Source organism: Euprymna scolopes, chromosome 46, assembly GCF_053919585.1.
Source record: "Euprymna scolopes isolate OS-2025 chromosome 46, ASM5391958v1, whole genome shotgun sequence".
In the NCBI taxonomy this organism is placed as follows: domain Eukaryota; kingdom Metazoa; phylum Mollusca; class Cephalopoda; order Sepiida; family Sepiolidae; genus Euprymna; species Euprymna scolopes.
In genome coordinates, this window is record NC_136527.1 from 66,271,318 (window position 1) to 66,296,868 (window position 25,551).

General features: G+C 36.7%; 1 long non-coding RNA gene across 1 annotated transcript; it reads left to right on the forward strand.

Annotated features, from left to right (window-relative positions):
- Positions 1-1,103: 1,103 nt before the first annotated feature.
- Positions 1,104-21,390, forward strand: LOC145270145 (uncharacterized). Its single transcript, XR_013865308.1, has 3 exons — positions 1,104-1,150; positions 14,929-15,041; positions 21,178-21,390. It is a non-coding gene; the product is annotated as an uncharacterized LOC145270145 (long non-coding RNA).
- The last annotated feature ends 4,161 nt before the right edge of the window (positions 21,391-25,551 follow it).

A 25,551-nucleotide genomic window follows, 5' to 3' on the forward strand; every position in this document is an offset into this window, starting at 1 on the left:
ATAATTGTAAGACAGCAATAATGAGAGCTAAGAGAGAATACACCAAAACTACAAGAAACTGCAGTGAAGTGCACAAATCAGGAACTCATAAATTATTGAAAATCTACAACAGTGTAGTAAATAAGGAGCAATCAACAATCCCTCCACTATCCAACAATCATGAATTGCTTGCACGGCAACCGAGAAGGCTAACATGTTTGCCAGCTGGTTTGCCTCAAAATCTGCATTGGATCCAGCAAACCCCTCCCCCCTTATTTTCCTTTGCAGACAGAAACCTTGTTAGATGATTTGAAAATCACGTCTTCTTAAGTACATGATATCATAAAAACCTAGACTCCTTGAAAACATGTTGACCTAATCTCATTCCGGCTGTACTATTTAAAAAATGCTCCGCTGAAGTTGTTCCAGTTTTCTCTAAACTTTTCAACAAATGCCTTAACGAATCTTGCTTTCCTGACTGCTGGAAAACTGCTTCCTTAGTACACGTTTACATGAATTCTGGCAAAAGAACTGATCCATTAAATTGTCCCGCCCATTAACCTCCTCCCTCACTTCGCCAAGATATTTAAGTCCATAATTAATCAAGCTCTAGTCCACAGCCTTATAACTTCTAAACTTCTGTCCAACCAACAATATGGATTTAGGCAAGCCCAGTCTACAGCAGATATCCTAACTGTAATCTCTGAATGTATATACCATGCACTGGATAAAGCAGGAGAAAGTAGGGTGGTAGCCCTAGATATATTTAAGGCTTTTGATAGGGTATGACACAATGATCTTCTCATGAAAATCAGATCCTATGGGATTACTGAACGAATACTTAATATAATGTCTTCTTAAATAAGAGAAGGTTGTCCTTGATAGTCATACCTCAAAACAATATAATATAAATGCAGGTGTACCTCAACGGTCGATCCTTGGACCTTTATTATTTCTGATATTCATAAACAACCTTTCTGATAAATTTTTTTCTGAGATGGGTATATTTGCTGATGACACCACACTCTATAACAGGCACGTGAGGAAACGAATGTGCACATATCTAAGGCAATAGCGGAAACCCTAGAGGAAGACCTCTAGTCAGTAGTTGAATCAGGGCAAAAATGGATGGTGACCTTCCATGCAGCCAAGAAATCCGTCTCTTCGAGAGGTGAGCGGTACAGGGTGAAACTGACTATTTCCTATCTTTGTTCCTGATGTTTGCCTACTACATTTTGCTACAAGCTATTTCGGCCCAACCATGGTGAAGGTGTGAATAAGCACTGATATCATCAAGCTGTTCTCTGGCGAGGGAGACGTTGTAGTGTGGCTGAAAAAAGTGAGACTTGTCGCACAATTTCAGCAGGTGGATGATGTAGCGAGTCTGCTACCTTTATATCTGGAAGGTGATGCATTGGCCCTCTACATGGAAAAGGAAGAGGACAATCAAAAGAAGATAGACCTGATTGAAGCCCGATTAAAAGAGGCATTTACCGACGATGCGTTAGCAGCATTCAGAAAAAACAACTATGGTCAGATGGGCTAGCGAACATGTGGATGTTTACGCCAACAAAATCAGGCAGTTGGTTGGATTGGCCGGGTTCACAGGAGATGGCCTAGAGAGACTCACGAAATTGACTTTCGTCACTGGGTTCCCTGACGCCATCTCAATTGCTCTTCAACAGGTGTCGAACATCGAAGCCCTGACCATGGGGAAGCTAATGTCAAGAGCGAGAATTTTGATGACGACTGCGGAACAAAATCAGGACATGGTTGCAGCCACACTCTCACCCAACAAGAATATTGCTGTTAGTGTGACCTGTTTTAAATGCAACGTTAAATGCCACCTTGCAAAGAACTGTCAAAAACGTGGAACAAGGTGTTACCAGTGCGGTGAGAGTGGACACTGGGCTCGGAACTGTTCGGGAAACGAGTAAGAGGAGGACGTATAAGCACCAGTCTCCTTCCCCGCCAAGATGCGAACACAACGCTCCCGGTAACAGGCATCCATGTTGATGGGACGCAATGTTTGGTGCTTATTGATACAGGATGCTCTAGGACAATTTTACCTGCAGACCAGTGCCGGTCTTGGAGAAAAACGAACATGAATGTCGAAACGATTGGTGGAATATCCCATGCGTGCTGCGGTGTTGGAGCGGTCTCTGTATCCACTGATGAAGGTGTGTCGGCCAGAATTGACGTGTTGGTAGTGTGTGGCAAACCGCTGGGGTTTTAGTTATATCTAGGGATCGATGCCATAAAAGCTCTGGGAGGTGTCGCGGAGTCTACAGGATCAGTGCAGGAAAAATATTAAAGGTGCAGCCATTTCTATTAATGATCCGGATTTCACCATCACCTTTAACCATCAAAACTAAACGTGGACCACATCGTGGAAGTGGTCTGAGGACCACCCCCTATGAAAGGCTACACAATCTCGTGTCAGAATACCCAGTGCTGGCAGAAATCTGTGAAGAATAAACATAGGAGTTCCGCACCTGGATAGATAATGGTTGGCTTGTGCCGTACCCAGAGAATAAATTGGGACCCCCAAAAGGCCTAATTCCCTTGATGGCTGTGATACAGCAGAACAAAGCCAAAGTGCACCGGGTGATGGACTACTGGGAGCTAAATCATTACGTAGACGTATTTATGGCCAACGCAAATGTTTGTGCGGCTAAGCTGTGCAAATGGAGACAAAAAGGTGCTAACATGTTACTACTGGACCTCAGGAGAGCATACCTACAAGTATGGGTCCATGAGATACTGTGGCCATACCAGACTGTGGAAATCGACGGGAAAAAATAGTGTTTGAGCCTCCTGGGGTTCAGCTTGAATGTGGCTTCCCTGATAATGAGAGCAATTGTCAGCAAAGTATTATCTCAGGAAGAAGTTGTAAGCCGTGCAGCATCTGCTTACATTGATGACATTTTTGTCAATGAAGATGTGGTGCCCACGACCCGTGTAAGAGAACACTTAGCACAGTTTGGGTTGGAGTGCAAGAACCTGGAGTGGTTGAAGGATGGGTCACGAGTGCTGAGATTGACGGTCGGGATGGAACGCAGTGAACTGTGGTGGAAGCGAGGAAATGCAATTGCAGAGGCTTCCAGCATTGTTACGTGACGAACAATATTCTCCCTGTGTGCCCGACTTGTCAGGCACTTTTCGGTGTGTAGTTGGCTTCGTGTGGCTTGTGGAATACTCAGAAGGAGAGTAAGTTCGGTAACAAAGAGCTGGGATGATGAAGTGAGGGATGGTGTACTGCATCGTATGATGTTCGAGACCTTAGAATCTGTGCAGCAGGAATATTTGGCCCGGAGAAATTGATGTGTGGACGGCAAAGAGCTAAATGTAGGAGTCGATGCTAGCTCCCTAGCAATTGGTGCAGCCTTGGAGACGTGTGAAACTGTGTTGAAAGATGCATGTTGGCTGCAACCTGAAGATGACTCTCAACACATCAACTTATCCGAACTGGACGCTGTATTGAAAGGCATCAATTTGGCTCTTCAGTGGAAGAGCACGGTGCTACACATAAAGTCTGTCTGTGAATACCATTGGGTCTCGGACACGCTAACTGGAAAGGCGCAAGTACGCACCAAAGCAGCAAGTGAGATGCTCATTAGGAGGCGACTAAGCACTCTCAAGGAGCTCCTGAAAGAGTACGGACTGACAGTGGATGTGATGCTGGTTCCATCAGCACGAAACATTGCTGACCGATTGACACGAGTACCACAGTGGTGGTTTGAGGTGATGAAAAAGAAAAAACGGGCTTGACCTGGTGATCAGCACGGTTCACACAGACGAGCTGGATGAGAGTCAAATCATGGCTATTCACAAATGTAGTGGACATCTGGGGGTGCGACATACTACCTGTTTTGTCAGGAGAAGTTGCCCAACCATGACAAAAGCACCCGTTTAAACGGTCATACGGAAATATGAGGAATGTCAGTCCATTGACCCAGCGCCAGTCAAGTGGAAAAAGGGAAAACTGGAAGTGAACGAGAATTGGCAGAGAATTGGAATGGATATGGCATTATGGCACCTTTCATTTTTAACTCTAACAGACTGTGGTCCATCGCGTTTCTCCATTTGTAGGAAATTGGCGAGGCAGGACTCGGCAAGCATGATTCATCAGTTGGAGGCAGTGTTCTTCGAACATGGCTCGCCACATGAAATACTTTTAGATAATGACACAGCTTTCTGCAGCAACGATGTCTTCTGAAAGGACAGAGAGTATGATGCAGGACGATGGAGAGGATTTTGAGCCATATAATGCATATACTGAAGCGGAAGAAGAACCACCCTACTGACCTTTACGAAGGAGTACCTGACAAAGTCGGATACTGCCCCCCCCCTGCCCTGATTGTAAAACACCGCCTATGGAACAGACTGGTGGCAATAACTGTGGTAAGGAGGAAGATGACAATGAGGAAGTGCTGCCCCCGGTTCTTTGAAGAAGTACCCAACAAAAACGACTTCCCCCCCTGCCCTGTTTGTGATCATTAGATCAGGGGGGAGTGTAGCAGAATTAGCAATAACTGAAATGGGGAGAAATAAAAAGCTACCTTGGATATGTCTGTTGTGTTGTGGGCTGAGTGGAAGAGAGAGTTCCAAGATGGCGTCCATGGGTTTTTATTGGCGTTGACCCCATGCAATTCTCACAGAATCACGTCTGCTCTTGCACGATTATGCAAATATATAATTCCCGGCTGCTATAAAAGCAGGTCACTGGGAAGCTGTCAGGCAATGTTGTGCAGATTATGTGTAGGTGGTTCTGGTGGCTGGATTGTTCTTTGTGACGAACCACGTATCTGCAAGAAGCGAGTTTCCTTCTGTTTTTTTTTTGTTTTTTGTCTCCTTTTTCTTCTTTCTCTATAGTTCCTATTTACAATGCCTCCCCACGGGACAGAGTTAGATACCAGGGTCGTTTTTTAACGTGGAGAAAAGGGACAAAAATAAAAATTGTCTCAGTCGTAAAGGATTTCTCCTCCACTGACAGAGAACAAGAAATTGAAGTGCAGCATCTGAAGAACAGATGGTATTTATTTGCTCCCCCACCGAGCAAATTAGGCACAAGGCCGATTTTTAATGTGAGGAATGAAGGGAAAATGGGGACCAACTCCCCGGGGAGTAAGGGAGCTGGATAGTGACAATTGGTATGAAGGGTTGCCCCTACATTGACCAAGGTCTTATATGTGGGGTCACCCCCACATAGGGTCTTTGCTTGCAGTATCTGCCAGAACAGATGGTATTTATTTGCTCCCCCACCGAGCAAATTAGGCACAAGGCCGATTTTTAATGTGAGGAGTGAAGGGGAAATGGGGACAAACTCCCCAGGGAGTAGGGGAGCTGGATAGTGACAATTGGTATGAAGGGTTGCCCCTACATTGACCAAGGTCTTATATGTGGGGTTGCCCCCACATATGGTCTTTGCTTGCAGTATCTGCCGGCAGATACTACACTTTGATCCTGGCCCGAAGGCCAAGTTATTACAGCCAAGAAATCCCTTTCTTCTATAGGTGGGCGGTGCAGGGCGAAACTATTTCCTATCTTTTTCCTGATTTTTGCTACATTTTACTACAGATGCTTACTCCTGAAAGTATCCTGTACCTTTACAAAGCTATAATTCACCCAAGTATGGAGTATTGTTGTCACATCTGTGATGATACATCTACTACCAGTCTCTTGCTCCTGGGCAGGGTTCAAAAGAGAGTCGCTAACCTAACAGGTCCTGAGCTGTCAGCCAGGCTACAACCTTTGTCCCATTGATGAAATGATGCATTCCTTGCCAGTTTTACAAGAGGGTCTGACGAACTACAACCTCTTGTACCCCCCTCACCGTAAATACTCCAGACAAACATGACAAGCAGCAAAATCCCGTCTCAAATGCCAGAAAGCCTTCTGCTCTAACAGTTTCTTCCTCAGAACTGCTAGACTTTGAAATTCCCTTCTAGGTTCGTATTTCCCCGACATTAGACATGAAATTTAAATGTAATGTAAACAGACATCTTGCTGCACAACTTCCTACATAGTATCCCTGCAATTATGCCCCTAATAGTAGCCCCCTATATCAAAGTAGCACTGTGCCTTGCTTTGGATGAAAACGCAATAATTAAAAAAAAAAAGAAAATTACGTAAATTAATCAAGTAATTTTTTCTTTTTTAATTTAAACTTAAGCAAATAAAAATTTATGATTTTTAGCGGGTATGATTCTAAGCAGGGTACTTATTCAGATTTTCATTTTTAACGATAAATAAAAATGAAGAAACACGTTTATATTGTACTTCCAACCTAATGAAGATTTTATATTCTAAAACTCACAAAAATCATCAAATAGTGTTTTGTTTAAAAAAACAAAAACAAAACAATTTGTCATTTTTTACCGATGAGTGACAGACTGCAAACACAATAAGATTGTACTCTTTTAGACTTTTATGCATGAAAACAAAAAAAAAAAAAACACTCAGGAAAACTTTGAGGGGGAAAAAAACAAACAAACAAAAAAAAACAATTATTTTAGAATTTAAGTTGCGTTTGAATAAAGCATGCAATCATTCGAGGTAAAACAGGTGTAAAGTATTCTTTTTCGAGTGGGTGGGTTCTTGAACTTAACCAGAGAATTTAGAGAGGGATTTGGGGACGCTGTTGCCACCTGGACTTAGGGTTGTGGTGGGGGTTACTGGAGCTCAAAACACACACACACACACACACACACACACACACACACACACACACACACACACAATTTATCTCCCTTAGCTAAAATAATTTGCCTATATGATCTATTATTTCATCACTTCTAAGAAAACAATACAAAGAAATAAAAAAAAAGGACAATTCATTTGATAGTTAACAATAACATCGTCAATATAGTTCAGAGTTAATATAGACGTTTTTCTTATTGCGTGAATAATGAAAATTGTCCAGTTAACTTTTTTAGTTTCTAAAATTTGGCTTCAGTTTTCATTTTGATCTTTTTTTCCTGAAAAAAAAGTTGGCTTCAAGCATTTATTATAGTCTAACAACCTTACCGCACGTTCGACTCAATTACGCTTTGTCTAGATTACACACACACACACACACACACACACACACACACACACACACACACACACAAAATATGGTTTCTCCTCATGTATCTGTTGTATTGTGTTTCATATGGATACGAAACTTCCCAATAGCACTCTCCCTGACGAAGCGCTAGCTCTGTAGTGTCCGCCATGTTACTTTATAGTTTTGACGTTGGACCTGACGTATCGTTATTTTATACTAATAAAAACCTTATTTAAAGGGTATTTGTTTTACTTACAACAGTATCTTTGTCGTCATATGTTTTGCGTTGTCATTTTATTACGTCATTTGCACGATTGTTCTTATCTCGTTTAATTTATGAAATCATTATGTATGATGTGATAATTTTCTGACGTCACCTAGTGTGAACAAGACATGGCATAAAGGCCTACTTTAAAAAAAAAAATCATTACATTTTTACCCCAAACAAGGCACATTGCCACTTTGGGGTAGGGGGCTACTATCAGGGGTAACATCTACTGGGGTACTATGTGGGGATTTAGGCAGCAAGATGTCTGTTCACGTTACACTTGAACTTCTGCACGTCAGTACAGTTGGGGAAGCAGGGGCCCGGAATGGAATTCCAAAGTCTAGTGTTTCTGGGGAAGAAACTACTGGAGTAGAAAGATATTTTACATCTAGGGATCTCTACAGTGTAGGGGTGAGATTTAGCTTCCTGTCGGGTTTGTCGAGGATGTTTACATCGTGGGGGCACAAGCGCTTGCAGTTCGTCAGAGCATTCTCCATTAAAATACTTGTAGAAAAGGCAGAGGGATGCAACATTTCGTTGATAGGACAGAAGCTGAAGCTTAGACGCCAGTTCAGGGCCTATCAGATTGGCAACTCTCTTTTGAACCTTGTCTAGGAGCGAGAGACTAGTAGCAGAAGCACCAGCCCAAATATTACAGCAATATTCCATACATGGGCGAATGGTGATCTTATAGAGGTAAAAGATACTTTCGGGTGTTAGTAATTTTTTAGCACGGTAGAGAGAGCCTACCTTCTTTGCAGCGGCCCTGGCAACACTTTCAATGTAATTGTTCCAACTCATGTTTCCTGTGAACGTTAGGCCAAGCAGTTTGAAAGATGTACTCTCAGATAAAGAGTCGTTGGCCATTGCTATTGGTGGTAGAGAAGATTTCTTGTATTTATTGCAGGAAACTAGTTTAGTCTTGGCGGCATTGCACGTGACCATCCATTTTTGTTCCCATTCCACTACAGATCAGAGGTCATCCTCTAGTGTTTCTGCCATTTCTTTAGATATGTGTTCATTTGTTTTCCTGTCGTACCTGTTATAGAGTGTGGTGTCATCAGCATATATACCCATTTCAGAGGCAATTTTATCGGGGAGGTCATTTATGAATATTAGGAACAACAAAAGTCCAAGGATAGACCCTTGGGGCACTCGCGCATTTATATCATATTGTTTAGATGTACAACTGTCGAGGAAAACCTGGATTTTTCTCTTATCTTAGAAGGATTTAATTATGTTTAGTATTCTACCAGTGATACCGTATGATCTAATTTTCCTGAGGAGACCCTCATGCCATACTCTGTCAAAAACCTTAGATATATCTAGAGCTACCACTCTGCCCTCCCCAGCTTTGTCCAGTGAATGGTATATACGTTTAGAGATTACAGTTAGGATGTCTGCTGTGGAACGGGCTTGTCTAAGTCCATATTGTTAGTCAGTCAGAAGTTTAACATCTGTAAGGTGATGGACTAGAGCATGGTTAATTAAGGTCTCAAATATTTTGGAAAAAAGCAGGAGGCTGATAGGGCGATAATTTAATGGGTCTGTTCTTTTTCCAGAATTCTTGAATACTGGTACCACAGAAGCAGTTTTCCAACAGCCCGGAAAGCAAGATTCATTAAGGCATTTATTGTATAGTTTGGACAGAATTGAAGCTACTTCAGCTGAGCACTTTTTTAATAGCACAGATGGGATGAGATCGGGTCCACATGCCTTTGAAGTATCAAGGTTTTTTATGATAGCATGCACCTGAGCAGGGGTGATTTCAGATCTTCTAGCGTGGCGTCTGTCCGCATAGGAAAGTGAGGTAGGGAGTGGTTGAGAGGGAGTTTGAGGCAAACCGACTGGCAAGCACGTTAGCCTTTTCGGTTGCTGAGCAAACAACCTCGTGATTGTTGGTTAGTGGGGGAATTGTTGATTGCCCATTATTTACTACACTGTTGTAGATTTTCCAGAAGTGACGAGTTCCTAATTTTTGTGCTTCAATGCGTTTTTTAGTGGTTTCAGTAAATTCTTTTTTAGCTCTCGCTATTTCTTTCTTAAAAACCATTGAGGAGAGTGGGGCTTTCTATAAAATTTCCGCATCGGAACATGTGCTTCAATTGCAGTTTTGAACCATTCAACCATTTGCGCACTGTTCAGCAGGAAGAGAAAAAATATTTTCCCATGGGGCATCTCTGATAAGATCTCTGATGGCTTCTCACTCAGCCTTTTTATAATATCTCGTTGTTTTGAGCACTGGCTCTTCAGTTTGGGCTCTAGAGTTTAGGGCGATTTCAACCATTATCACTGCATGATCAGCATTCCCAAGTGGGCTGTTGGCATTCATTATACAATCATCGGGAGCTGTGGTCAAAAATGATCTAGAAGTGATGCGTGTTGTTCTTGCTGGTCAGGAAAACAGGTTGAAAACGTAACCATTTGTGATAGGGAGTGAGATATAGTGAAGCTATGTGTTGTGCTACCCACTGTGTCTGTGTAATTAGAGCTTCCAAGCCAGTTTTTGTGGTGGACATTAAAGTCACCAAATACATGTACTTGTGTGCTAGTGTCAAGGGAGAGTGCTGTGTCTATGCTGTCAGAGACTTTGTTTATTATGGTTAGTCCTGGGTCGAGGGAGAGCGGTAGAGAAAATAAAAGGAGCTAATGTTGTGTTGCATGTTAAGTCTAAAGCACATAAAGGCTTGGTCGTCCGATCCTAGGTTTGTTTCTCTAGTCAAGGGAAGGCTATTACGAATGTAGACTCCAAGTCCGTGCATATGTCTGTCAGAGTCCTTACAGCAGAGTGGGAGATATGCAGTCATGTTAAAGAAGTCGTTAGAGGGGATGGAGGAGTGTAGGTTAATCTCACTGAGTGCTAAGATATCCGGAGTATTTGTTAGGAGAAATGCTTCAACATCAGCTAAGTTAGTTCTAAGCCCACGGATATTCGTGAATGCAAGCCTCAAGGGAGGAGGCAAGTTGGATTTGTTTGACCCTAAGCCTGGTTTAAGCTTATTTTTAGATTGTACTGCCGTCATACTTTTTAAAGAGTTTCAGTTTAGATAAGGGGGAGCTGAACAGGCGGTTATGCAGAGTATCACACATGCAACACAAGTAGACCATCAGCTGACCTTTCTTCAACTAGGATTGTGACCTCAGGAAAGTCTACTGGGAATGAGTGCAGGGTCCTTTTCCATGCGCGACATGGCACTACAAACAACCTGATATTATACAACTTTTGATGGAGCAGCCACTACCAAAGAGTTAGGGATCCTGTACTATGAGTCGGAAACAGCAGCCAGGAACTGTCAATCTGGTACCCTCAACCCATCAGAAGAAGGTCAACCCAATCTAATTGCACAGTCATATGTGGTACTCAAGCACTCCCAAGTGCCCAGTTTTGAGGGGTGGGATGTGTCGTGAGTTGGGAAAACGGCGTTCATTGCCCTCGACAAGAAACAAGATCTACCACTGTGTGTTTCTGTCGAATCACTGTGATAGCATCTCTGCGCCTGACTAATAGGCAAAGAAGGAGTATGGAAGCCGGGTGATAGACAGAGCCTATCTACTCCTTAAGCAGTTTAAATTTGCAAACCAGTAATTTGTTTGATTCACCAGCTCTAGGAAGGTTGTCATCCAAGACTGAAGAGGCCTCCCTCCCCTTTGGTTTAGTTTCAGAGTTTTCCTTCTCCTAGACAGATGATCTGGGAAAATCTACTGGGTCCATTAGCACTATGAGGGTTTGCTCCCCGCCTGGGTCCTAATCCAGGCATTTCTGCGACCCTGTATCGTTAGTTAATGTTACTGGGTTAGTTTGTAGAGGTTATATATCTGCTGAATAGTTACACTCCTCAAAGTGATTAAGGGACGTTGCTATTTCATTATTACTGGATAAAAAGTGTAAGTAAAGTTTGTTAGGAGTTAATGTGGTTTAAGGATTTTTCTTTACTTTATTTTATGTTAGCTTAGGTATAGGATAACGCTACAGTATAAGTAGGTATTAAAAATTGAACTGAGAGTTGTGCCCAATCTCTGTATATTTTAGATGACAGGAGGGTTAAGATGTAAGGGCAATACAGTACGGATAAAAGAGTAGATAAGTTTTGCGTCATGCGTAATTAGGTAAATAGATATATAGGCAGGTTTTCATATATATATATAGATAGATAGATAGATAGATACATGGGCAGGTTCGCACATATATATATATATATATATATAGGTTCGCACATATATATATATATATATATATATACATATATATATATACATATATATATATATACATATATATATATATATATATATATATATATATATATATACATATATATGTACATATATATATATAGATATATGAGCAGATTTACATATATATATATATATGTATATATATATATATATATATATACATATATATATATATATATATATAGGTATATCAAATTTCGAGTTTGTAGACTAAAAATTGACAGAGTTATTGCGTAGGGAAATGTACACAGACAGATACACAGACACGTTCACTTTTATAGATAGATAGATAGATAGATAGATTAAACAAAATTATATACGTATGCATAAATATATATGAAAACAATTTTGTTTCCTGTAAACATTTTATGCAAATATTATGCCAGTATAAATTGCATGAATATAAATAATGTAATAGTTAACTAAAGATGATCATCCTATAAGGAAACGGAAAAAAAGCTAATAGGCAATTAATTAAAATGAATGTTTAAAAGAATATGCAAATTAACTAGATTTTTTGCAGATGAATGCAATTTCACGACCCATATACAACAAAGTTGTATTTTCTTTTTAAATAAATAGAAAAGAGGGTTTTTAATATCAATATCAATACACGGAAAAGAAAAACGAATTTATAGGAGTATAGATTATAAAAAAAATTATAAATACACGAAGCCTCAAAGGAAAAGAAAAAGAAAAGAAAGCAACAGCAATCACTCTTGATGACAATCGAATGCGGGTGAAAAGAATCATGGCTGAACAACAACTTTTGGGCGGCATTCTATATAATATGCCTGCTGAAATTAAAAAGGCTGCTCGGCAAATAGAAAAGATATCCAGCAAGATCGGAAAAAGGAATAACTCTGTCGTGTTCAATCAAACGTGTCTAAATAATGATTTGCTGCCAATATATATATATATATATATATATATATATATATATATATATATATATATATATATATATATATATATATATATATATATACAGGGTGGCCGAAAAGTCCCAGGACACTATACATGTATTTTTAATAAAACACAGTATTTTTTAATGAAACACACAGAAAACATATATATTCAACAAAAAAAGAGAACTTTATTGGAAACAAAGCAGAAAACAACTAGAGTAATTTAGTGGTCTAGAGGATCAGTATGTTGGCCCTCGTTGTTCAACAGTAAATACACTGATGTCAGTCATAACCTGAAAAAATAAATGAAATAAATTGTTTTAACAACATTAGAATATTAAAATCAATCATATTTAACAGCATTAAAATATTAAAAATAGAGTGTCCTGGGACTTTTCGGCCACCCTGTATATTTGTATTCTGAGGTTATTATTTTCCAGAAGTAAAGTAACTAATGAAATCTAACGAGGTTAATACAAGAGTGCTTAATACTTATTAGAGCAAGATATACTCTTTATTTGTTTTTACAAAAGCAGTAATATGTTGCTACACAGTCATGAGCATGTTTCAGCCAGCCAGTTACTAGCAAATAGAGACCGTTTCAGACGATACAGCTTATCTGAAAGTTTACAATCTTTGCTTTAAACTGCATAAGTACCAAAAATAAATACTTAGACGTATATAAAAGCAAACTGATAAGAACAGATACTACACTTTGATCTTGAACGTATATAAAAGTGAAACTTTACAAGATTTCCAGCTACGGACGGAAATGTTTTCTCAGTCATTAAATTATTTCTCTCTGATAGGCTCATAAGATGAGTGGTTGATGGGCAAAAATCAGAGGCCCGCAGTATTAATGCTGAAGTCCCTCAGGGTTCCATCCTGGGCCCAACTCTCTTCCTGATCTACATCAATGATCTCCCAAAACACATACTTAAATCATTCATTGACATCTATGCTGATGACACAACCATCTACGGCAACACATCAAAAGCTGTAAATGACAAAGTTCTCTCTGATTCTCTCTCCTCTGATCTTGAGTGCATGATACAGTGGGGGAAGAGGTGGCTGGTTACCTTTAATGCATCTAAGACCAAGCTCCTATCTTTACATCATCAACGCTCTGGTCCCCATCTGGCATCAATTGAAATGAATGGCTCTCGTCTAGGAGAGGCCCCATGTTTTGACAAGCTTCTGGGTTTGACCTTTACTCTTGATCTGAAATGTAACAAGTACATCAAGTCTGTTGCCAAGGTTGCTGGAAAAATGGTGGGATCCTTCTACCGCCCCAGAAGATATCTCATTACTGATGCAATTCTCTATCTATATAAAAGCCAAGTACGTCCAAGGATGGAGTACTGCTACCACATCTGGGCAGGAGCTGCTAAACACAGCCTATCCTGCCTTGACAGGATGCAAAATAGACTTCGTGGCTTAGTGGGGGATGCCCTTGTCTCTTCCCTGCAACCTCTCTCCCACAGAAGAGACATTGCGAACCTATCTTTGTTTTATCGGTATTTCCATGGCAGGTGCTCGTCCGAGCTCCAATCTCTGGTCCCCACTCACCAGTCTTTCACGATAAACACCCATCTAGCTGAAACCACTGTCAATAATTTTCCCCACTCTTTATCTGTGCCTAAATCAAAATGTAGATTCCATGAACAAAGCTTATTTCTTAGAACTGCACGCCTGTGGAACTCTCTACCACTTGCCTGTTTCCCTCCTTACTTCTACATGGATGTCTTCAAGTCCAACATAAACAAATTTCTGATGAACCACCCCCTTAAATAATGACACTTTATCAAATCTCCAATACTAATGAATCCTGCAACATTATCCCATTGATTATTGTACACAAAATAACCCTTATCCCGGAGTGGCTTCTGGGCCTTGATAAATGGTGACCTCCATGTAAAAAAAAAGAAGAAAAAAAAAGCAAACAATAAAACAAATAAGCAGTTTTAATACTAGATAGTAATCTACACTACTCCCAACTTAGGATGGCCTTGTAGGTACGCCCCTAAAAACCTATAAAATATTTAAAAGATTCGGTGCTAGTGCAGAGAGTGATCCGCGCTATTTTTTAAATCGTATTTCCAAGTTTAATTAAAGTTTTATATGTTTTTTTTTATTCAATTATAAGGTTGAAGTATTGAATAGATACAAAACACCTTCCCCTCCCCATGTTAAGAATGGCTTTTTAAATAATAACGTTATTATTTACGTTTGGATCACTCTCTGCACTAGTACCAAAGATTCTTTAAAATACTAGAAATCAACTGAAATTTGGTGAATATTTATTTATTGTTAGCATTTAACAAAAATTGGAGGTATCGGAATTTGTATAAAAATTAAACTAAATGCAACCCACATATGCACCCGGTTCTTATTACGTATGCTCCAAAATTTATAATGATCGGTTGATTAGTTGCTAGTGAATTTTGTACATCGAAAAATATTTAAACGAATTTATTTAAACATAGCAAACTTGTTTGTTTAATTTATGCTGAATTATCTCCCTTGTTGATTCTTCAACTTTCAGGACAAAAGAATTTCATTTTTTGCAAAGAAAACAATTCGAAAGAAAAGCATGAAGGTAAGTCCTATCTTAGCCGCAGTGATTTTCATTTTATGACTGAGTTCGAATTAAAAATAAAAAAGAATTTTTTTTTAAATGTTTTAATCTGATACAATCTAAAAAGAATTCGGGTTTGTATTACTGTACACATAGATTCGAAAAAGTTGTCAAAAAACGAATATATAACAAATAAATGTTATCAAAGGCAAGATAAGTTACTTTTCTACCAAACTGGATATATTTTTCGTGTTTTTATTCAATTTAACATATTTATTCAGCTCGAAAAACATACAGTGTTTACCGATGTATTCGAAAATTCAAGATGGCGTCTCACACCCTCTTTAACACCGTAAGTTTGGGAAAAGGTGTTATAAATAATAAACTATACAAAATACTATTAAAAACCCGCCGAATATATGTCAACCTATGTCACGGTAACATATATTGAGCGAGTTTTTTAACAGTATTTTATTCGTTTTTTTTATTTATAACACCTTTTCCCAAACTTACCGTGTTAAAGAAAGAATGAGACGCCATCTTGAATGTTCCAATACATCGGTAAACACTGTATGCTTTTCGAGCTGAATAAACATCTTACATTGAATAAAACACGAAAAATATATCCAGTTTGGTAGAAAAGTAACTTATCTTGCCTTTGATAACATTTATTTGTTATATATTTATTTTTTGACAACTTTTTCGAATACAAACCCAAGAATTCAATTTAATTTGTTTTTATTGTTTCTTAATTCCCGGATTAACAAATTTTACATTGTTAAAAATTAATTAATTAATTAAAAAATGTAATTATAAATATTTTCTTTCGTAAACTCATTTTCCCAATTTTAAGCGAAAATAAATGACGTAAACATTTTTAAAATTCAAATAAATGACCTTCATGTTGACTTTTTTGCGAAATTGGATTTTCATTAAGAAATACTGTTTACGTTTTATTCCAAATATTATTCATGTTTTTTCTTTAATGTTTGAATTGAGAAAATAATTAAAAACGGAAATCCAACCAAAAAGACAAAATTATTTTTTTTTTCACTTGAAAACATGGTTCAAATGAAAGAGTAGGTCTAACGATTAATTATGTCAGTATTCATATGCAAAACTAAATTTGTATGGTGTTTCAAAAGGAACATAATTTTGTTGCCAATATTTTTAATATCAAGTTTTTACGGTATGTACCCACGAATTGTTTTGGCAGTTTGAAAGGTTCTATAGATAGAGAATTTTATTTGTTTTCAAAAATAGTATCGAATATTTTACATTTAAAGTTGGTAATCACTTTTGTATATAAACTCAACGTAAAATGATCATCCACTTTTTGACCATCACTAATATTTTTTGTACAGTTAATCGTTATATTTGCTAGAGAATTGCGTGTAATTTTTAAAGCCAGTATTTTAGAATGGGGACGGATCACTTTCCTATAAAAAATCGTTAACTCATCATCCATTTCCTGACTGTTACCATTTTTTGTCACAGGATGGCACACGATCATAACTGTTATTAGTAGGGCTAGGACAACAGCATATTCTTCTCATTGTTTTGACTCTCGAGTGTGTATCCATTAATATCTTATATGTTGTTATATAGAGTAATGTGGTTCTCGGTTGATTAACTGTGTTTAACTGTGTCGGATATGTACTCGAGGGTCAAACCACTGAAAAGAATGTGCTGTTATCATAGCCCTAATTATTATGTAGTAACCTTTTTTGGGGGTGGGGGTATAGCAAATGCTGGCTATTTTTTTTCTATAATTTTGTTCTTCAGACCATGACCTCTCTGTCAAAGTTGGAGTATGATCTTAAAGAATAGCATTATGATGAACGAACACATACAACACTGCCTCTTATAGGAGGAGGTAATACTTAGGAGGATTATCTTATAACAACAGTAATAATATTTTTATCAAACACATGTCGTATACATACTGTTATCAGTACACCATTATCCCAAGCATTACCTCCTCACTTGGTCGGTAGTTTAGAAGATGTTCGTTTGTTATTAATAAAAGTAACAAACGAACATCTTCTAAACTACCGACCAAGTGAGGAGGTAATGCTTGGGATAATGGTGTACTGATAACAGTATGTATAGGACATGTGTTTGATAAAAATAAGGAAATGTTTGTGAAGATAGCATAATAACCACAGACACAATTCTATACACACCTCCACACAAAAAGGAGAAGGTAATCCATGTGAGGATGCTATCATGATGACAGAACAGATACTACAGTACACACTCCAAAGGAGTCAGAATCCCCCCCAAAAAGGTGAAAGTGAAGATGATATGATGAAGAACACATGCTGCACTACCCCTCAATGGTAGTAGTAATACATGGGAGTACATTAAAATTAAACAGGTACTCCTCTATAATCACATTAAAAGATAGTACAATAATAGATATCTGATTACAAAGGTTCTATTTAAAAAAATAAGGAGGTAATGCTTGGGATCATGATGTACAACCATATGCTACGTTTTACTACTATGACATTCTGCAAAGGACAAGGTAATGCCTAGCATGATGGGCTCATGAGATCAAAACAGAAACTCCACTCTACTCTAAACAGAGATGAATAAAGAGGTAGGATTTTTCCTCACCAAAACACGAGAATGAAATGCCCCCAGAGGATGGTATCATGATGAAGAATATGTACTCTGTCCCCAATAAAAGATGAAACAATTTTATCTAATTTGATCATTACTTTTTATATTTATTTATATTTTTTATATCATGACAACAGAACAGACACTACACTTGCCCCCTAACCTCTAAATAATATTTATATTTATGTTATTTTTAAGTGTTCAGGAGAAAATACTCCATTTTATTTTGAGACGATACTACACTATCTCCCTTCTATGCTATTTCATGCAATACCTCTCCCCATGCTATTTCATACAATATTTCTCCCTTATTCTATTTCATGCACTATCTCCCTTATTCTATTTCATTCTCTCCTCTATGCTATTTAATACACTACCTCCCTTATGCTATTAAATACAGTATCTCTCCACTATTCTATTTCATGGACTACCTCTCCTCTATGCTATTTCATACAATACATCTATGCTATTTCATGCAATACCTATCCCTACGCTATTTTATACACAACCTCCCTCCTATGCTATCTCATACAATACCTCTCCTCTGCTATTTAATACACTACTTCTCCCCTCTGCTAGTTAATACACTATCTCTCCCCTCTGCTATTTCATACACAACATCTCTTATTTGCTATTTCATACAATACCTCTCTCCTATTTCGTAAACTTCCTCCCCCCTATACTATTTCATACACAACTTCTCTGACCCCACTGATAGGCCATGGCAGAGTTTGGATGTGAAAGTTAGAAAGCTTGTTTAACATAGTTAACAAAAAAAAAACATCAAAAAATCTCATTTTTTTAGTCCTAATTTTTGTCCCCCTGTTTATGTGTACTTTAAGCGTTAGCAGTTGTGAGCTCAGTTCTGTTGAATGAGGAAGGATTTTCGGCATTATATATTATTATAGGGTTGTCAATTTGAATGAGTGGAATCGCTTTTATGTTTCTCCATGAACATGGCATAAAAATGGACGTTCGAAGGTTGGGGAAATTCTCCAATGAATTCACTTTCCCCATGTTCCATTGTCAGATGCGATTCATTCACCGTTCCACCATGCTGTGTATCAATAATTTTCCAGGCAGCTCATTCTCACCATAACGTCAACTCTGGGGGATCACTAAGGTTAGTTTCACCTGTCAATTTAGGGTGCCAATCTGCCTCCTACAGAACACCCACCGGAAATGTCATTTTTCTAGAGACAAAACAATTATACCAATTGCTCGCATGCTATCAGAATTTTTGTGGCTGCGCTCTTTTTAAAGAAATAAACAAATTAAAATAAAAAAGTTACAGAATGTTGTCTCTATAACAACATAGGATCTGACTTGTCAAAGCCAACTTTTAATGCCACAATACATTGTTGCTGGGGAAAAGTTCATAATTAGTTCTGTTCTAACTTGTCAACAAATATATTGAAGATTAAACAATATTTTTTGTTCTCTGTAAACACATTGCTAAAAGAAATTGTAGTGCTATATAAACTAGAACATGATGTTAGAACAGGGAAGCAGGATAGTAGCCGAGTATTTTGGTTGTAATTTAACTGCTTTGAAGAGTACAAGCATAACAGATAAGCTGATATCTAACATTACCAACTCCAGCATCTCATCAGTTTGTGTTCAGCAAGTAACAATTTCCATGTCTTTGTTAGTATGAGTCAAGGTTTGCTTATCTCTGAATATTTTTTGCCTTTCTGTGTCTACAACACTAGCTGCATTGCTGTATTGATAGAAAAATGACAACTCAACATTAAAATAAACTATGAACCTTAAATGATTGATTTTCAACTAAAACCTTTGTGAAAGAGATTTAAAATGTTAATAAATTATCAGATTTGCAATTATTTAATATATTTTCATATGGTATTAGATAAGTGCAAATAAATATCTAATATGAAACAAAACTTTCATAAAATTTTGTTTCAAATTTTAAAAAATGATTTTAATGTCGAAAATAATGTTAGTGATAACTATCCTCCAAATTATTTTCAAATTTTACTGATTTTGTATAACAAATTAATCTTGTCTTATTTTTATCTGACAATAGAGGATGGCATGGAAATATTGAATACTGTTACATGATAAAGGCTGTTCCCTTTTCATGTAAGTATAAAAATAGAGAGATTTAGTTAAAACGAAAATGAAATAGCATAGGCGAAATTCGAACCTCGTAATTTAGGTTAAGAAATAGATTACGTGTGATAATTAGAAAATGGAATGTAAAGCAAACGATTGTTTAGAATAGAGATAAAATATTTCAAGAAAAGAATGTGCACTGTCAATTTTGTTATGAAAATTTAATTGAAAGAATGACGCTATAAGATAATGTTTTTAACATATTGGAAAAATAGGTTATTGAGTATAGGTTAAAATTCCTTTTGTAAAAAAAAAGGAAAAGTTTTGGACATGCATGTCCAGAACACGTGAAAGAAGGCACATGTTTTAACATGTGTATGATGTCATGGAAAATAGAAAGTTCTAGAGATAGTTAGAAAAACTTTAGAGTTAAAAAAAGGCGGAACTGGGAAAAACTCAGAGACAGTCTGAGGATTCGAACGTCTAGAAGCAAGACGGTCACTTTGAAATTTAATATGTGAAGCTTTGAATACTTGATGATGAAAACCACGGCCGGTCGTGAAGAAATAAAGCCATGATGTGTTTTGATAAAGCTCGTCTTTGTGTTTGTGATTCTACCAAAAAGGTAAAGTGAAAATTGTTTTATATGTCTATATATCTGTGTTATAAAATGTCATTACATACACGTCTCGACATCTCATATCGACAATGTGAACTCTACATCTCATATCTACACTAAGATTGTCTGAACACTATCTCCTCACTCAAAGAGCTTCTCTGTCTTCAACACATCTAAGTATGAATATTTTAATATGTATGAATCGTCATAACATGAACAATCTCTCTCTGTGAGTCTTTCAACATCCCTCTTAATAAGACTCTCTCTCAACAACAAACACTCTAATAAGACTCTTTCTAAGCATCACTTATAATAAGACTCTCTTTTAATGAAACCACTATATAACAATACGACTTAATTTATTTAAATGTTTATTGTAAGAATCCAATCTAGTGAATATTCTATTTATAAATATTTTATTTTTTCTTTTATATTTATTTTAATCGCCTAATTTGTTTTGATTTATTAACAACAATAAAGTAAAATAACTAACATTGTAATCGTCATCAGATAACGCATAGAAGTAGTATAAGTCTGTAAAAGTTTATTTACGATAGTGTATTTCATAGATTTAAATTATCATCTTTGAATTTTCCTTTTTTAACAATCATTTTAATCACTTATTTTGTTAGTTTTACCATTGTCTAATATCCATTTGAAATCGTCAGTGTTTTCGTACAATTATTGAATCATGGTTATTACTCTATCATACGTTTTGTCTAAAACTTTTGTAGAAAAGAATATTTCTAATAAATATTCTATAGAAAATTTATAACTAGCTTATGTTTGAATTGATATATGAATTCTTAAATAAAATTTCTTATTCATTCACAGGAATATTAACAATTGATAAAATAAAAGAAATCTATCTGCATATGGAAGAAACATCTGATTCTGAAATTTGTCATGAAGCAATGTTAAAAAAAGATTTGCTTTTGTAAAGCATAACGATCAGAAATCACATTTAAACATGGACATGCAAACACATATTGGAGAGGAACCCCATCTTTGTGAAGTGTGTGGCTCATCTTTCTTATCAAAATCTCAGGCAAAGATGCACATGCTATCCCACACTGGGGAGAAACATTATTCTTGTGAAGTTTGTAGCACATCTTTTGCAAATTCTGCTAATTTAAAGAGACATATGTTATCTCACACTGGAGAGAAACCTTATTCCTGTGAAGTTTGTAGTTCGTCATTCGCACAAAAATCCTGTTTACGCAGACACATCCAAACCCACACTGGAGAGAAACCATATTCTTGTGAAATTTGTGGCTCGTCATTTGCAAGAAGAACTCATTTAAAAATACACAGGCGATCTCACACCGGCGAGAAACCTTATTCTTGTGAGATTTGCACCTCATCATTCACTAACAGTTCTGATTTAACAAAACATGTGCGAACCCATACTGGCGAGAAAGCATATTCTTGTGGAGTGTGTGGCCTATCATTCGCTCTATCGAGTTGGTTAAGGATACATGTGCGAACCCATACTGGAGAGAAACCATATTCATGTGAATTGTGCAACAAATCGTTTGCAATATCAAGTCGATTAAAGATACATATGCAAAAACACACTGGAGAGAAACCATATTCTTGTGAGTTGTGTGGCGCATCATTTGCAATATCAAGTCGGTTAAAGAAACATATGCGATCCCATTCGGGAGAGAAACCTCATTCTTGTGATATTTGTAATGCATCATTCACAGAGAACTCGAATTTAAAAAGACACATGCAAATCCATGTTCGAAAATAACCTTATCATCTATCATTATGCACTTGTTGTTGTAGTTGCAAATATATCATTCTGTATCGTTTGTGGATAGAATCACTCAGACACCAGTGTGTACTGTTTCAGAAAGTTTATTATCTAGAACGAAAGTCACAGACAGAAGTTGCTTGCATCATGAAAAAAAAGAAATATAGAAAAATGGATAGGTAACACTCATGTTTTGTTTTTTTGTAGACTAGAGTCTTTGACCTCTAGGTGTGACTCAAACATACAGCTTTGTTTATGTAACAATTCTATTGAAGTGTATATGGCTTATCATTCACAATGACAAAAACATTATTCTTACTATTTATGTATTCTATTATACAGTTACCTAATCTATTCGTCCATAATATCATGTTCAATAAATAGCAAGTTAAATTACTTTAAAATAAAATAATTTTTAATATCTTTCCTCCAAAGCAAATCAGTTTTTCACTCAACATCCTTAAAATATTGATTGTAAATCCTTGATAAGCTTTGGTGTAATGAAAATATTATTCACAGAAATTGAACAAAAATAATAATGATATTCGATGTAAAATCAACATCAACTCACCAGCAAGTCCTGAAAACATCAACCTGAAAGAACAGTTATATAATAACTCATATACCATACATTACGACCAGGTAATCCCTACAGCCACATACCTAGAAAATGATGCTGTGAAACCTGACATAGTTATATGGAATAAGTCAGAGGGAGTGGCAAGCTTGGTTGAAGCGAGTATTCCTAATAATGGAGGTCTGAACAGAGCTGAAAGAGAGAAACAGACCAAATATCAAGGTCTCATGTATGATATGAAAAGAAACTGGAATCTTAGGGAGATATCAATCATACCAGTTATTATAGGTGTACAGGGCTTATGAAAAAGTACCTAAAGTCCTACCTAACTAATATTCTTGGTGAACCAAGTGCAAAAGAGATCCAGACAATTGCACTTAAGAGAACAACGAGGATACTAAAAAGAGCTCTCGGTTTAAAAAAAAAAGCACGGAAATGTTGGCAGCTGGTTTAGCTGCCCCATCTCCAGCATTAGAATCTTTAAAGAAAGAAAATTAAAAAGTGTTCAATCACCAGTTACTTGTAAAATTCACAAATATTTTACTATTAACTAGTAGCATGTACATTATGTAAATAAATCATTTCATCTAACACATATTGATTTGACGTTTTGTTGCCGTATTTAAGTTGTGTATTCTATTTGAAACTCAACCAATTTATAATATTTATATATTAGAATGTGTTCAAGAAAAATTTGACATTTTTGCCCACAAATTAGTATAGTTTTCAAATATTGTATATGAGATGCATCTTTAAAAATTCTTACGAGCTGCATATCTTATAAATCAATCATCCGTTTCCAGATCATGCATTTAAATAGCATTGGTTATTTTATTTACAAGCTACAAAAATTTTAGCCACATCTTCAACCACGTCTTTATTTAGGACAATCGAGTGTTTATCGTTAACATTTTTATACATATCTCTAGAATAAATATTTATATAAGATTTATTGGTCATCGTTAAACATGTAATAATAGAAAGGGTGCTAGTAATCAAGGAATGCTAGACAAAGAAAATGGATTAGGAATCTATCATATGAAAATGTTATGAACAGATGTTAAATATGAGAGTTTACAAGAATGAAAAGAAACTGTGAGAATTTTAAATTGTTTTACTTACTGAGGGTGGGTCGTTGGTGAAGAAAGGAATGCTAGTAGCTGTGACCAACACGGCCGGTGGTCCGTTAAGCAAAGAAACTGGGTGCCTATTCCTTACAAGTTAAGTAGACATTCCAGCCACGCGTGAATCCCGTTAAAGAGAGTTTGGATATATAAAATGAGTGGCCACTCTACGGTTGTTGATGTTGTCGTTCAGACAAACTATGCTTCGACCAACGTTACTCATCTGTTACATTTACAAGGAAAGACTGCTTGTTAACAACGTCGACATTTCGTTACAAGACTTCAAACGTCTTTTCTTCTCCCACCTCCTACTCATCAGTAAACTAATTCCGGTAAAACAACAAAAGTGACGGAAGACTTTATGTTTAATGTTCATAAAAATATGGAATAAATGATAAAGTTTCAGTCTTAAAATTATAACAATTTTATTGGTCACCATTTTTAAACTCATGATAAACAAACTGTTAGAAGATAATTCATATGATAAATAAACTGTTAGTAATGGAGTGTCGAGATAAGGAGAAAGGTTGTGTGTTTCATATGTAGGCAACAGAGAAATTTATTATTGTTACGATTAGAAAATAAATAATGGAATAGAATTATTAGTAAGTGTACGTGCTGCGGGTCAGTCAAGATTGGCTGTTAGTAAGTCTATGTGGCATAGATCAGTCAATATACTGAATGGTTGCTATATTGGCTAGTGAAGCCTTCTGCTAAAGTTGAAAGCTTATGGCTAACAAGTTTGCTTGTGCTCAAATTGATAGAAGTGATAGAACTGCATATTAGGGGCTTTTTTCACGAACAGTACCGATGCATATCTTTAAATGTCCTTTTGAAACGAGTGATCTGGTTGCATGAAAGTGTTCCCGATTTGTGAAATTCAAATTGTAATTACATGTTTGCTCCAATAAACACCCAGCTTAAAAGCAAAGCAGATATTTGCAACATCATTAATGGTGGCTGCTGTTTTTTACTACTACTACTACTACTACTACTACTACTAGTACTACTACTACTACTACTAGTAGTAGTACTACTACTACTACTATTACGGTTTTGATGTTAAATGAGAAGAATGTTGTAGGTGTTGTGTTTGACTATACAAGAGTAAATTTTACACAGGATCACATTCTCAAACTGGGAAGTTGAACAAAAATCTTAAAAGAGAATAAGCTGAACATTTTAGATATAAATGCAAAAACTAAATTCATCTGATGAAATTACATGCAGGTAGCGTTATTTGTTGCAAAAACTGGGAGGTTATTTATAATAATTTGTGTTGAAGATGAATTCAAACTAGGAATATCATTAACAATAACTTTTATGATTATCCTGCAGCATCCTGACAGTCATTTTCCATTCAGGACTTCAGAAAATACCTGGAGCTAATTAAACCATGCAAAGCCATTGCCCTATTGGAGCTATTGTAACCCTATTAGCCGGTCATTGGCATGACCGATCCACGTGGTGCATTAAATGGCCTAGAAACGGTGCAATAGGTGTATCAGAATTTTTGTAGGAATTTTTGACACCCCTAACACGAAACTGCGAATAAAACATAAAAATCTCGTAATTTCTCTGTTAAAAGTGGGTTGTTTATTTTCTTTATGGATTATACTTCCAAAATAAACTATTAAAGTTGTTTTAAAAGTAAAAGAAATATATATTTTTAAAAAACAGCAATGAATTTTCCGACATCAATATTTTTCAATTTTTAAACTTTAAAAATCTATCAAAAATTTTCTATT